We start from the raw sequence: 16,200 nt of genomic DNA on the forward strand, positions 1-16,200 counted from the left end.
GAAGAGGACAAGGTCAAAAAACCTACGTATGAAGCCTCAAAGAGAAATATGAATTGGTCTCAGGCTCAAAAAGAACTTCTGGAAAAGTTCAAAAAACATTTTAAAAACCAAATAAGAGACATAGAAGTAAAATTGGGAAAAGGAATGAGAGTGATGCAAGAGAATCCTGAAAAAAGAGGCAACAGCTTGGTAAAAGAAGCATAAAAAAATGGAAAAAGATGTACAAAAATCCACAAAAGAAAACAACTCTTTCAAAAGGTGAAAAAGCTCACTGAAGAAAATAATTCCTTAAAAATTAAAATTGGGCAAGTGGAAGCTAATGACTCCATAAGACATCATGAATCAATGAAATGAAATCAAAAGAATGAAAAAATAAAAGAAAATGTGGGATATCTCATTGGAAAGACACTTGATTTGGAAAATATTTCCAGGAGAGATAATTTAAGAATTATTGGTCTATTTGAAAGCCATGATAAAAAAAATGAGACTGGATAGTATCTTTCAAGAAATTATTAAGAAAAACTGCTCTATCCTAGAACCAGAGGGTAAAATAGTAATTGAAAGAATCCACTGACCTCCTGAAAGAGATCCCCAAAGGAAAATTCCGAGAAAATACTGTGAGAAACCAGAAAGGAACAATTCAAATATTGAGGAGCCATAGTTAGGATTACACAGGATTTAGCAGTTTCTACATGAAAGGATCAGAGGGCTTGGGACATGATATTCTGGAAGACAAAGGAGTTGGGATTAAACTAAGAATCAACTTTCAAGCAAAACTGATCATAATCCTACAGTGGGGGAAAATGGATATTCAATGAAATGGGAGACTTTCAAACATTCCTGATAAAAAGGCCAGAGCTAAACAGAAAATTTGATTTTAAATATGACTTTCAAGAGAAGCATAAAAAGGTAATCAGGAAAGAGAAAACATAAATTATTCAATAAGATTAATCTATTTACATCCCTATATGGGAAGATGAGACTGGTAACTCTTAAGAGCTGTATCACTATTAAGGCAGTTAGGAGTATACATAGACAGAGGGTATAGGTATATGTTGACTTTGATGGAATGGCATAAAAAAATTAAAGGGTGAGAAAGAGGATTGTACTGGGAGAAAAGGGAAGGGAGAGATAGAATGGGGCAAATTATCTCACATGGAGAGGCGTGAAAGACCTATTACAGTGGAGAGAGAGAAAGGAGGGGGGTGAGCATCCCTTGAACCTTACTCTCATCAGAACTGGCTCAAAGAGGGACTAACATCCACACTAAGCAAGTTATAGAAATCTATCTTACCCTACAGGGAAGTAGGAGGAGTGGTAGGCAAGAAAAGGAGGGGCCTGATAGAAGGGAGGGCAGACTGAGGGAGGCAGCAGTCTGAAGCAAAACACTGGTGAGGAGGGAGAGGGTGAAAGAAGAGAGAGAAGTATCAACAGGGGGAAAAGATGATGAAGAGGAAAACACAGTTAGTAATCATAACTGTGAATGTGAATGGGATGAACTTACCCATAAAGCAGAAGCAGATAGCAGAGTGCATTAAAAAACAGAATTCTACAATATGTTGTTTACAAGAAACACATTTGAAGCAGAGAGTAAAGGTAAAAGGCTAGAGCAGAATTCAGCTGAAGTGAAAAAAAAAGCAGGGATAGCAATCTCAGACAAAGCAAAAGCAAAAATAGATTTAATTAAAAGAGATAAGGAAAGAAATTACATCTTGCTAAAAGGTACCATAGACAATGAAGCAATACCACTACTACATATATATACATCAAATTGTATAGCATGCTGATTTCTAAAGAAGAAGTTAAGTGAGTTACAAAAGGAAATGGACAGTAAAACTATACTAGTGGGGGACCTCAACTTTCCCCTCTTAGAACTAGATAAATCTAACCACTTAATAAAAAATAAAGTTAAGGAGGTGAATAGAATTTTAGAAAAATTAGCTATGATAGACCTCTGAAGAAAATTGAATGGAGATAGAAAGCAATATACCTTTATCTCAACAGTACATGGCACCTACACAACAACTGAGCATGTATTAGGTGATAAAAATCCTCACAATCAAATGCAGAAAGACAGAAATATTAAATGCATCAATTTCAAATCATGATGCAATAAAAATTACATTTAATAAAGGGTAATAGAAAGATAGATGAAAAATTAATTGGAAACTAAATAATCTAATCCTAAAGAATGAGTGGGTCAAAAAAACAAATCATAGAATCAATAATTTCATCAAAGAGAATGATAACAATGAGACAACATACCAAAATTTATGGGATGCAGCCAAAGCAGGGGAAAATTTCTATCTCTCAATGCTTATATTTTTAAAAAGAAATAGAGAAAGAGCAGATCAATGAATTGATCATGTAACTAAAAAAAACTAGAAAAAGAACAAATTAAAAATACCCAATTAAACACCAAATTGGAAATCCTCAAAAATCAAAGGAGAGATTAATGAAATTTAAAGTAACAAAATCATTGAATTAATAAATAAAACTAAAAGCTGGTTTTATGAAAAAAAATAAAATAGATAAACCATTGATAATTTGATTTGAAGAAAACCAAATTACCAGTATCAAAAATAAAAAGGGTTACTTCACCACCAATGAATAGGAAATTAAAGCAATTGTTAGGAGCTATTTTGCCCAATTGTATGCCAATAAATCTGACAATCTAAGTGAAATGGATGAATATTTACAAAAATATAAATTGCCCAAATTAACAGAAAAGGAAATAAAATACTTAATCCAATCTTAGAAAAAAAAACTGAACAAGCTACCAATAAAATCCCTAAGAAAAATCCCCAGGGCCAGATAGGTTGACAAGTGAATTTTACTGAACATTTAAAAAATATTTAATTCCAATACTATATAAACTATTTGGGAAAACAGGTGAAGGAGTCCCAACAAATTCCTTTTATGACACAAATGTGGTTTTGTGTCAAAAAACAGGAAAAAAACTATAGGCCAATTTCCCTAATGAATAGTGATGCAAAATTTTTAAATAAAATGCTAGCAAGGAGATTACAGAAATATATCACAAGGATCATATATTATGACCAGGTGGGATTTATATCAGGAATGCAGGACTGGTCCAACATTAGGGAAACTATCAGCATAATTAACCATATAAATAACAAAACCAACAGAAATGCGTTTGACAAAGTACAACACCTGTTCCCATTAAAACACTGGAGAACATAAGAACAATTGGAACTTTCCTTAGAAGGACAAGTTACATCTATCTCATACCACCAGCAAGCATTATCTGTAATGGGGAAAAACTAAAAACCTTCCCAATAAGATCAGAGTAAAGTAAGGGTGCTCAATGTTACCAGTATTATTGTCCTAGAAATATTAACTCTAACAATAAGATAAGGAAAAAATTGAATGAATTAGAATAGATAGTGAGGAAACAAGATTATCACTCTTTGCAGATGATATGATGGTATACTTGGAGAATCCTAGAGAACCAAACAAAAAACTTGTTGAAATAATTAATGACTTTATCAAAGTTGCAGGATATAAAATAAGCCCACATAAATCATCAGCATTTTTATGTATTCCCAACAAAGCCTAGCAGAAAGAGATGGAAAGAGAAATTCCTTTTAAAATAACTATAGATAATATAAAATACTTGGGCATATACGTGCCAAGACAAATTGAGGAACTATATGAACACAATTATAAAACATTTTTCACACAATTGAGTCAGATCTAAGCAATTAAAAAAAGATTACTCATGGGTTGGCTGAGCTAATGTAATAAAGATGACAATTACACCTAAATTAATTTGCTTATCCAGTGCCATACCAATCAAATTACCAAAAAATATTTTGTAGAGCTAGGAAAAAATCATAACAAAATTAATCTGGAAGAACAAAAGGTCAAAAATATCAAGGGGAGTAATGAAAATAAATATGAAGGAAGGTGGCCTACTCCTTCCAGATCTCAAACTGTATTATAAAGTAGTAATCACTAAAACTGTCCAGAACTGGCTAAGAAATGGAGTGATACATCAGTGGAATAGATTAGATACACAAAACTCAGTAATAAATGACCACAGTAATCTAGTGTCTGATAAACGCAAAGACCCTCGCTTTTGCAACAAGAACTATTTGCCAAAAACTGCTGGGAAAACTGGAAAATAGTATAGCAGAAACTAGGTATAGACCAATATTTTACACTATATGACAAGATCAGATCAAAATAGGTACGTGATTTAAAGATAGAGGGTGATACCATAAGCAAATTAGGAGAGCAAGGAATAGTTTACCTGTCAGGTCTATGGAGAAGGGAATAGTTTATGACCAAACAAGAGATAGAGAACATTACTAGATTTAAAAAGGACATCTTTGATTATATTAAATTAAAAAGGTTTTGCTCTGTAAAATCTGGACTCAGTCAAAAGGCCGCATCCAAGGACCAGCCTGTGGCCTACAGGCCACAGGTTCCTCACCCCTGATAAACTATTCTCAGCAAAACAATGATTCAAGTCAACTTCAAAGGACTCATGATGAAAAATGCTATATACCTCAAAAAAAGAACTGATGGTGTCTGAATGCAGATTGAAGCATACTATCATCCACTTTCTGTATTTTTGTGTGTGTGTGTGTGTGTTTTTTCCCTTTGGGTCTCTCTTCTTTCACAACATGACTAATATGGTAATTTGTTTTGCATGATTGAACATGTATAACCTATCTCAAATTTACTGTTTCAGGGAGGGGGGAGGTCGGGAGGGGGAGAGAGAGAAAATTTGAAACTCAAAATTTTTCAAAAATGAATTTTATGGTCAAAGGATATGAACAGGCAGTTTTCAGATAAAAAAACTAAAGTTATCTATAGTCACATGAAAAATGCTCTAAATCACCATTGATTAGAAAAATGCAAATTAAAACAACACTGGGGTACCACCTTACACTCACACCTATTAGATTGGCTAATACAACAAAAAAGGAAAATTATAAATGTTGGAGAAGATGTGGGAAAATTGGAACACTAATTCATTGTTGGTGGAGTTGTGAATTGATTTAACCATTCTGGATAACAATTTGGAACCATGCCCAAAGGCCTATAAAACTGCATACCCTTTGACCCAGCAATACCACTTCTAGGTCTGTATCTTAAAGAGATCATAAAAAAGAGAAAAGGACTCACATGTTTAAAAATATTTATAGCAGCTCTTTTTGTGGTGGCAAAGAATTGGAAATTGAGGGTATACCCATCAATCGGGAAATGGGTGAATAAGTTGTGGTATATGAATGTAATGGAATACTATTGTGCTATAAGAAATGATGAGCGGCCAGACTTCAGAAAAACCTGGAAAGATTTACATGAACTGATGCTGAGTGAAGTAAGCAGAACCAGGAAAACATTGTACGTAGTAATAGCAACAATTGTGCACTGATAAACTTTGATAGACTTAGCTCTTCTCAACAATACAACAATCCAAGATAATTTCAAAAAACTCATGATAGAAAATGCTATCCACATCCAGAGAAAGAACTATGGCATCTGAATGCAGATCAAAGCATATTATTTTCACTTTTTGTTTTTTCTTTCTCATGGTTTTTCCCTTTTGTTCTGATTCTTCTTTCACAACATGACCAATGTGGAAATAGGTTTAACGTGATTGTACATGTAGAGCCCGTATCAGATTGCTTTTTGTCTTGGGGAGGGAGGAGGGAAGAAGAAAAATTTGGAACTCAAAATCTTACAAAAATAAATGTTGAAAAATATCTTTACATGCAATTGGAAAAGATAAATACTATTAAGTGTAAAAAAAATGAATTTTTGAAATTGTCTTTACATGCATCTGGAGAAAAATTAAATATTATTTTAAAAAATGTAGCAGGCAGTTTAGCTGTTTTCCCACCAAACCTGAATACCAATATAACCATTGAAATATAGCCAGAAATGGAAATAAACAGAAGACAGAGTTAAAGCACCAAAAGAAATAGTCCAAGATTATGGCTGCATGTGTACAGAGAGAAGGGGATGCACCAGAGAGATGCTGTGATTATAAAAATGACAATATGTGCTAACTGATCAGACTCTCCAATGACTTCATCTTAGAGGACCCATGCTGGCTCTTTGAAATCGCTGTCTCCATTTCGGAGCACTTTCCAGCCATCCTTTTAATAAATCCACTTCAAAATTTTATCAAGATTTGAAACCAAGAACATCAGCATCTCGTTGAAGAAATTCACCTTCTTCTCTTTTGGAAGATAGGAGCAACATTTTCATCCCTCCAGCCCACTGACACCTTTTACTTATCCACCACGATTCTTTGAAACCCCTGATGGTGGCTCCCCAGTTACAAAAGTTAATGTTTCATCCAGCTGAGATTTCCATCATCTAGGCACGAAGACAACTCCTGGAGCATAGCTAGCTTGGTGTTTCCTTTCCTCTTCTTTTTGGAGTCTGCCTAATCATTTTGCTCTATTTTTCCTAGTCTGGATATATCTTCCTCCGCCCCTCTTGGTAAAGAAAACAGAAGCAAATCCATTGAGTATCTCTGCTTCTCCTCTGCCTTTCTGTGTCACCATTCCATCCATTCCAAGCAGAGGCTCCATCCCTTTCTTGATCTTCCATCTGCTTTGAAAAAATATTTCGGAGCTTGGTGTGGGTCTCAGCGCACATTAGTCTCCAGTCTCCAAACCTGCTCTAACAGGATCTTGTCACTTTGGGGATTCCTCCTCAGTTATTTCCTCTGCTTTCCTCTCTCGAACACACCCCTTTAAATGAATTTCTTGGCCAGCTCCCTATTGAACCAATGGGTCTCTTTGCCTGGGGTTCTTAACTTGTAATCTATGAACTTCCTTAAAAAAAAACCTGATAACTATATTTTAATAAAACTGGTTTCCTTTGTAACCTGATATATTTTATTTTATGAATTTAACATGATTCTGAGAAGGATTCTATAGGCTTCAACAGACTGACAAAGGGATTCATACACAAAAATGCTGAAGAATTCCTAGTTTAGGCTCCTATCTGTAACTCCTAGGGCAGTTAGTGGTGTGGTGGATAAAGCACTGGGCTTGGAATCTGGAAGGCTCATCTTCCTGAGCTCAAACCCAGCCTCAAACATTTACTAGCTGTGTGACCCTGGGCAAGTCACTTTACCCTGTTTGCCTCAGTTTTCTCATCTTTAAAATGAGCTGGAGAAAGAAATAGCCACTCCAGTATCTTTGCAAAGAAAACCCAAAATAGGACCACAGAGTCGAACATGACTGAAACGACTGAACAACAACTACTGTAATCCCTGCACCAGGGATGGCTGATACTGGAGGGTTGCTTGAGCTTGGGAGTGCTAAAGTGCAGTGGACCACACTCATCAGGTGTCCACAGTAAGCACAGCACCAACATGCTGAGCTCTGGGAATGGGGGCCACCAGGCTGCCTAAGAAGGGATGACCTAGCCCCATTTGGAAATGGAGTAAGCCAAACCTTCTGCTCCAATTAGCAATGGGGCCAATCCATGCATGGTTTCTGCCCTTTCAGGATGGGCAAGAAAGGGAGACCCAGTCTCAAAATAGAAAACTCTCTTTAGATACTTCCCTTCTCTCTCTCTCTCTCTCTCTTTCTCTCTCTCTCTCTCTCTCTCTCTCACTCTCTCTCTCTCAAAATTGAATTAGCTTTATTCTGAAATTTAAGTAGTATTTTATTTTAAAATTCTAAACTTGAGAGACCTCAGATATGCTGGATTCAATCTCCACCTTTGACACAAACTAGCTGTGTGACCCCTACTAAGCTGTTTAAACCCTTAGTGCCCCAGGCAATTCTGATCCCCATTAGAGGAGAGAGTTTTCTCATGCCAGTCTCCCCCAACTCTCAACTCTCCCTTTACCAAGGGGAAAAAACTGCAATTCTAAACTTGGTAACAATTATTCAAATATTTTTTAAAAAGTCATACATAAAGCCATATGCTCAAAGTTATTTAAAATTTGTAAAAATGTATAAAGAAAATAATAACTATAACAACCTATATTACTTCCACGTCCCTCTTTGATCTCTTTTAATAAAATCAGTAATATAGAACTAGAAAGGAAAAAACCCGTTGAGTCTACTCCTCCCCCATCTTACAGATGAAAAAACTGAGGCCCAGTGAGGTTGTGATCTGACTAGGGTCACGGAGCTAGGAACAGTCTGAGGCAGAATTTGAACCCAGGTCTTCCTGGCTCCAAGTCCAGTCTTGTTTTTATTTTTGGATTTTGTTGCTGTGATTCCACTTCTTACATAGGTTCCAGTGTGGAAAGTCAATGTAGATCCGTGGTTAGAAAGTTGACGGAACGGCCTGGAAAGAGAAGACTTAAGGTCTTCTGGTACTACAAGGACTGTCCCAAGGAAGAAGGAATGGATTTGTTCCCCTTGGCTCTATAGCTAGGGGTTCCTGTCCTTGTTTGCATCATGGATCCCTGGGGCAGCCTGGTGAAGTCTCAGAATCGTGTTTCCAAATGCATAAAATTAAATACACAGAATTACAAAAGAAACCAGTTAAATTGAAATGCAGTTATAATTTTTTTTAAGTTTACAGACCCCAGGTTCAGAATCCCTCCTTAGAGGGCCATCACATCCCTATGTTCTAGGTCAGGGGTGGGGAACCTTTAGCCTCGAGGCCACATATGGCCCTCTAGGTCCTCATGTGCAGCCCTTTGACAAAGGCCTTAGAGGTCCTTGAAGACCTGGGGGAGGGGCACATGTGACCTCAAAGCTGCAGGTTCCCCACCCTACTCTAGGCCATGGGTCCAAGTCGCTGAGGGGCAGACTGAGGCTTGATCTAAATATAATGGGGAATGATGTGAGCACACAGTTCCTTCTGAGGATGTCACCCCAGGTGGAGAGGCTGAAGAGCCTGCTTCTAGGAGAGTTGTGATGATGATGGAAAAGAAGCGTCTTGATGCTTGAACATGTATAAATGCTCTGTAACTGGTTCCGGTATGCTTATTATGCGGTAAGGAGAAACCTTTCCAACTGGTGTGTAGCTAGAATCGGGGCGGGCAGGGCCTTTAAAAGGTCGGGGACCAGAACCTCAACCATTGATTCTGTTTGGCTTCTTTCTCTTGGTTTGACTCCTTTGTTGATGGCATCTAATGAGAGACGATTCTGTAAGGGGAGAGGCCTCAGATGATCTCCCCTCTGAGGCCAACACGTGGTCCTCCCTGGGGAGATGGGCCTTCCTTCCTTTGTCTTGATGTTTGTCATTTTAGGTTGAGAAGATGAATCTGGAGACTCTGACCTTTTGAGTTTGGACAGGTGAAGAGATCTGAGGCTCTGGGATTCCGGAAGGCCATACAGGCTGCCCAACAATGATACCTTGAGGCGCAAGGATGCCTTTGGGACCCAGCCCAGGGATAGCTTGAGAGAAGGCTACCCCCCGCAGAGAGGCTGAACTTGGACGTGAGCTTGGTGGGACCAACACTATGTAATAACTCAGCAGAGAGTGAGTCCATTTTCACTAGAGACGTGATGGGAGAGAGGGAGTGTGAGCCCAAAGCGTTGGGGGCAAATGCTTGTACTTTTGTTCTGGCTATATATTTAAAGGAAAATTACATTAGTGGCTACCAGGAACTGGAGTGCTAATCACACTGGTAGCTGACAATGGGAGAGGGGAACAGAGCCAATGGCCTTAGAGAAAATACCCCAGATCTCTCACGGTACCCCTAAAACCTGAGAGCGAGCTACAGCCCTGACAATTGCCTCTTTTCCTTCCAGCTTTCATGTGCCCAGCTCTGAAAACCTCTCTCATGAACCCTCAGACAATATACACCAGCCTTGAGACCACTTCCTGATGCTCCAGGTATTTACTGCTCCCCCCTCTTCTACCCTTAGAGCTACAGATACCTGCCTTCCTTGCAGCTCCATGTACACAGGGAAAGATGGGAATGAAATCACTTAACCTTGTAAGTGTTCTAAAGGACTCTCCAAGACTATAAGGTATGCTGATCTGTGACCTGTATTGGTGGATGGAGTTTCTTCTCTGACAGTTCCCGACATTAATGAAATCACAAATCTGGTCTGGAAAAAAAAAGTTTTTTTTAAAAATCTGATCAAAAGCTTCTTACCGTTTCAGGGTTGTACTTCTGTTCCTGCTCAGTCCCGTAAAAGTCTTCCAAGACGTCTTTTAACTTCTTGGTAGAATCTAGGGAGACAAAACCCATTGATTTGGGGAAATTGTTAAGAAGAAGAGGGGAGCAGGAGCCCCAAATCTTGGGGCCTTTTAGTTGCTAGCACCTCCACTCCAAGATTTCCTTTGGGGCCATTCTGTAGAAATCTACACATGCAAACGTGATTTCTTCCAACAAAATGCTAGCCTCTCAAGATAGATAGAATGCCAGTTCCCTGAGATAACAACCAGAATAGCTGGAGAGATTAATGGGGATTGTCTCACTTTTCTATTTGGACCCATAGCACTTAGCACAGTGCCTAGTATATAGTAGGTGTTTAATAAATATGTTTTGAAAGAACTAAGCGTTCTCTGAAAACAAGGCTGGGTTCGTGTCGGTCTTCATTTTCCCAGTACTTGGCACAATGCCTGGCACAGAATGGGTATTTAATAAACGCTTATCTGTTGATTGATTGGCTCCAACCATAACAACTCCTGGTCCCACTAGAATAAGGGTTCTTAATCTGAAGTCAGTGAACTTTTTAAAAAAATATTTTGATAGCTGGATTTCCATGAAATAAAAAAAGTCAGGGACCTCTGGCCCAGGATCGCTCAGTGCCCATGACATTAAAATAAAAATGTTACTGAAAAGGAATGGACATTTGAACAGAAAGGAAGAACCTATTTTAAAATGTTGTTTTATGTTGTTTTGTTAATAAATAGAAGTTCCTTGTGCTAAGGCCATTTCAGAACCCTGAACCCCCATCAGAGTATGGGCCTAAAAGAGGAAGCTCTGACAGGTGTCTGACCCCCTTCCAGCTTTGGCTCAAGAGGGGAATCCATCATTAGAGGCAGCACAGTGGAAAAAGAACACTCAGTTTCCTTCTATGTAAGATAATCAGGGGTGGGGGTTGGACGAGATGTTCAGTGAGGTCCCTTCCCAGCTGCCATCTATCATCCTACTTTCTCTGAAGTCTCTGCTTCTGGAGAGCTCTGACTGTGAGCAGGTTTTTCCTTCCACATCAAGCTGAAATCCACCATTGCTCCTCTGCAGGCAGTCCCACCAATAACGAGGCACCTCCTCTGTAACTCACCATCCCTGAGAATTTTTTGGGGACCAGGAGTCGTGACTCGTCCATGGTCATTCAATGATTATGCATCAGAGATAGGACTCAATCCGGACGGCTCTCTATCCCCTCCACCACCCGCACCTCTCTCTACTGCTCTGCTTTCAAATGACAACCTTCCCCAAACAAGAGATACCTCTATTCCCGTGTGGCTTAATCAAGATACTCACATTCTGAATATTTCTGGAGCTGATTAAATTCCTTGGGACTAAGGGAGATCCACAGCCCATCACTCATCTTCAGGTAAATCCTTGAAGAATCAACTGCCCACTGTTGGAATGGAGTGGGACAGAGTGCCTGGCCTCGCTGCTCCTTCGATCTTAAGCCTCGCTAGCGTTCATTGCTCTGAGGCAGTGATCGCTATAATCTAGGCCTTGTTTTTCCATTACCTGTCCTTGGTATGGGCTGCACGGGGCATCTCTTAGTCCACCACCAGAAGAGAGCTACAGGCCCCTGCTACTTACTCCTCGGGTACCATCTTTCTAACCCGTCAACATAAATTCCTTGGAAGACCTCTGCAAGAACTCCACTAGGGATCCAGACTCTTGGCTCTTCCCTGTCTAAGAGGAAGGAAAAAGGGAATTAGAGGCACACATTGATTTCTCCGTTTCCTTCTTTCTATTTCATTTGTTTCCTTTGTTAAAGTTTTATTTTGATTGATACCTATTGTTTTTGCATGAATTTTATTTCCAAACTTGTCCCACCCTCTCTCCCCTTGCCAGCAAGCCATTTCTTGTAACAAGGACTTAGAAAGAAATAGAGCATCTACCTATGGGATCTTCGATTTAGAGCTGGAAAAGACCTTTTAAGCTCATCTAATCTAACCATTTCATTTTGAAGATGCAGAAATTGAGGCCCACAGCCATCAGCCATGAAGTGAATTATTCAAGTTCAGCCAGGAGGTGAGACATGGAGCCAGGATTCAAACCTAGGTCCTTGGACTCTAAGCCCATTGTCCTTTCCAATGTATCTTGCTGCTTCCCTGACAAAAGATGCCCAATGGCTTTCTACCAAAGGAAGAAAGGCAGGTCTTAGATGGGACCGTGCTTTCTAAAATAAGGATCAGAATCTCTAGGGAGTGATGAGGGAGTCCCAAGAGGGTCATAGAATCCTAGGTCTAGAGCCCAGAGGCCATTTAGTTCAAGCCCCTCATTTTACAGAAAAGGAAACTGAGGACAAGAGGTGAAGTGACTTACCTAAGGTCACACAGGTACTAAGAGGCAGAGCTTCGGATTGTAGCTTATATGATTACATAAGACTAAATATAGGCTAATTTTAGGGGGGATGTAGGTCGTGGGAGATTACAGGGGGCCCTCCAGGGATGAAACCATTGGAGACTTGAAGAGTCAGGACCTACGGGATAGGTAATGTGTGATTTGATTGGGGGGGGGGTGTGCAAATATCTCCACTTCTGATCCACGAAACACCGTTGTTAATGATTCATTTATTTGGATGACAAGTGGCTTGTCATTTGGTGCCCTGGTCCTGAGGATGAGTGTTGAGGAAGCCCAGCCTTCTTTCCCCACAACTGGAGGCAGGACAAACATGGTTATTTATACCTCACTGACAAAACGAGGAATCAGGAAGATGGAGGACCACTGGACCGTGCCAACTGCCTAGAGGCTGTGCCCTTCACACCCCTGGGCATTGCCATCTACCCTGTAAAGACCCCTGGGCCTTGCATTTGGTCTGCTGTTCACCCTACAGGACCCCTTTCCACCCACCCTGCAGCTGAACTCTCTGCTATGTAATGTCTCTCCCAATTTGAACGTGAAATCCTTGACAGGAGAGATGGTCTTGATCTTCTGTTTTTTTTTATAAAGCCCAGCACAGTACTTGGCACAAAATGCACCTCAGCAAACGTTCACTCATGTCTTCATTCATTTATGCTCTAGAAACGTTTCTTGGATTAGAAGAGTGTGCCCGTACATAGTATTTTAGAGCCAGGAAGGGACACTAAAGGTTTTCTATTCAAGGTGGCTTTGTTTTATGGATGAAGAAACTGAGTAAGGGCTGAAGAGACTGGGCCAAGATTACACAAATTCTTTGCTGAGAGAATGGAAGCTCCTTGAGGGCAGGGACTGTTTCTTTTTTTGTCTTTGTATCCTGAGTACTTGAAAAGAGTGGGTACTGCTAGTTGGGAGCTGAGAAGACCTGGGCTCAAGTCCCACCTTTGATACACGCAGCCTTTGTGACCCTGGGCAAGTCACCTAACTTGGCAATACCCAAAAACCGCTCTTTTAAGATGACGAGTCACAGAGCTACATTTGTAGAGGGTGATTTCTGAGCAATGAGAAAGTTCTGAGCCCATCTAGAATGGCAGGGACAATGACAATGATCACCACCACAGAATGGAGAGGGGAAGCAGTGAGGTACAGGGGAAAGGTTCTGGAGGCAGAGGACCCCCGTTCAAACCCTGCCTCTGACACTTATCGGCAGTGTTACTATTGGCAAGGGCTTCACTTCCCTCACCTGTAAAGTGAGGAGGTTGGATGAGGGGGCCCCCCAGATCCCTCTTAGCTTTAGGGCTCTGATCTAGTGCACCTCCACGGGCTTCAGTTTCCTTCTCAGGAAATGACGGGGCTACATTGAGTGGCCTCTGAAGCCCCTTCCAAAGGCAGGGCCGTGAGCCTCTCAGTTACAGAGAAGGCGCTCTCAGAGCCCACCAGACTGTAGGGGAGGTGATGTCTTTTATAGCTCAGTGACACGGATGGATTTCCCCAAGGCCTGGAGCAACCCCGCTGGGGCAGCTCTGGGGACTTTGTTCTCCCCCTCAGCTGATCAATTAGCAGGGTGTTGCTTAAGAGCACTTAGAGCTGTCCCGGACCCTCCCAGAGGTGTGAAAAGTGTAGACACTCCAAAGCTTGCTTTTTTGTGGTGCAAATCCGCTACCAGTCTCCCTTTCCATGATCCTCCTCCAGGCCACCTGAGCTGCAGTCAACCCAGAAAGCCCTCTGTCCACAGAATTCCGCTGGTACTCTCGGGGCCAGTCATCGCTGGGTCCCTCCTCCAGGAAGCCTCTGCTCTTACCAAATGGGCAAGACCAATCTTTCCCTTTCTGACCTCACAGAGCATTGTATTTTACCCCTCTCTAATGAACTTGGTGGGATCTCAGAACTCAGAGGTAAACTGGGCCAACCCACGTCTGGACTACAGGCTCCTCCACAGCCTTAATCATTAGGTGGTGTGGGAGACAGAGTCCTGGCCTTGGAATCAGAAAGATTTGGGTTTAAATCCTGCTCCAGAAACTGAATTACTTGTGTGACTATAGGCAAGTCATTCTACTTCCTTAAGCTTCAGTCTATGGATCTGTAAAATGGGGATAATAATAACACCTACCTCACATGGGGCAAATAGGTAGCACCATAGTGCATGGAGCACAGGACCTATAGTCAGGAAGACCTGAGTTTAAATACCAACTTGGACCCTTAGTAGTTGTGTGACCCCGGACAAGTCACTTCACCCTGTTTGCCTCAGTTTCCTCTGTAAAATGAGTGGTAAAAGGAAATGGTAAACCACTCCAGTATCTCTACCAAGAAAACCCCAAACGGAGTCATGAAGAATCAGACATGAATGAAAAACAACTGAACAACCTCACAGGATAGCCATGAAGACCAAATAAAATTATATTTTGTGCAAACCTTGAAGCACTATTTAAACGCTAATTGCTATCATTGTTATTATTATTAAATATGTAACAAGGTTATTAATTAAATGTGATAATAATGTGATCATTAATTATCCAATAATGTGAATAAGGGTCATCCCCTTTGCTTTCAATGACTTCCTTTTTTGGAATTCTTAGCTTCCTTCAGGGCTCAGCTGAGGTCAAATCAAATCAATAAACATTTATTAAATGCCTTCTGCATACCAGCTACTGTGCTGAGTGCTCAGGATACAAAGAAAGGCAAAAGACAGTCTCTGCTCTCAAGTTCAGTCTAATGGGGAGACAAATTGAAAAAAACCACATACAAACACAACATATCCAGGGTAAATTGAAGGCCATCAACAGAAGGGAGACACTAGAATAATGGGCATCAGAAGAACTTCCTGTAGAAGATGGGGTTTTAGCTGGGACTCGAAGGAGCCAAGGACTCCAAGAAGTGGGGATGAGGAGAGAGCTCCCAGCACATAGGGAAGCCAGTGAAAATGCTGGGAGCCTAGAGATGAGTGTCAGTCCAAGGAACAACATGGCAGCCAGTGTCACTGGATTACAGAATATGTAGGGGGGAGTAAGGTGGAAGAAGACTGAAAAAGGAAGAGGGGGTTAGGTTGTGAAGGGTTTTGAATGCCAGAAGATTGTTACATTTGATCCTGAAAGTGATTGGGAAACACTGGAGTTTATTGAATGGGGAGTGACAGGGTCAGACCTATGCTTTAGGAAAATTAATTTAACTGCTGAGTGGAACATGGGCTTAGGAGGGAGTTTAGCCACAAAATGGAGGAGAGGGATGGGCAGATCAAGTGTCACCAAAACCTCTTCTGAATGTCTCCCTTTCCTTAGTCACTACTGCTCTATTCCTCCTCAGCTTACTATGGATTTGCCGAGGGACATGGATCCTTCAGCAGAAATGCAATTTTTGATTGATTGATAGAAATGCAAAACCTCAAAGGCAGAGATGATTTCATTTTTGTCACCATATCTTCAGTGTCTGGCAAAGATCCCTGAATGGAGTAGCTTGTTAAAGGCACATATATAGGAAATGGGCCAGGATTGGCACCAAGAAGACATGCTGTAAGAATTGGGAGGAAGGAGAGATGGCTGTGGAAAAGAAGGACAAGTTGGGCTTTATGAAGGAGAGGAGGACTTAAGCTGGGCTTTGCTATATCCCCAGACATTAAATAAACAGAAAGGAAGAGGAAAGGGAAGGGCATTCCAAAAACAAAGACTGGAAGTAGATTGAAAAATTTTTGCTGGCAGAAATTAAGCTTGGATCAACATCTTATACCACATTCCATAAATATTCTA

The 16,200-nt window shown here is 40.6% G+C and overlaps 1 protein-coding gene across 1 annotated transcript in view; it reads right to left on the reverse strand.

Moving 5' to 3' along the window:
• The window catches only part of DGKG (diacylglycerol kinase gamma), a 258,329-nt gene extending 248,202 nt beyond the window's left edge, over positions 1 to 10,127 (reverse strand). Inside the window, exon 1 of the mRNA XM_027875364.1 lies at positions 10,064 to 10,127. The gene's annotated coding sequence lies outside the window, so the exon portion shown is untranslated. The remainder of the gene's footprint in view (positions 1 to 10,063) is intronic.
• Between the last annotated feature and the right edge of the window lie 6,073 nt (positions 10,128 to 16,200).

Source organism: Vombatus ursinus, unplaced genomic scaffold, assembly GCF_900497805.2.
Source record: "Vombatus ursinus unplaced genomic scaffold, bare-nosed wombat genome assembly UNPS02014808.1, whole genome shotgun sequence".
In the NCBI taxonomy this organism is placed as follows: domain Eukaryota; kingdom Metazoa; phylum Chordata; class Mammalia; order Diprotodontia; family Vombatidae; genus Vombatus; species Vombatus ursinus.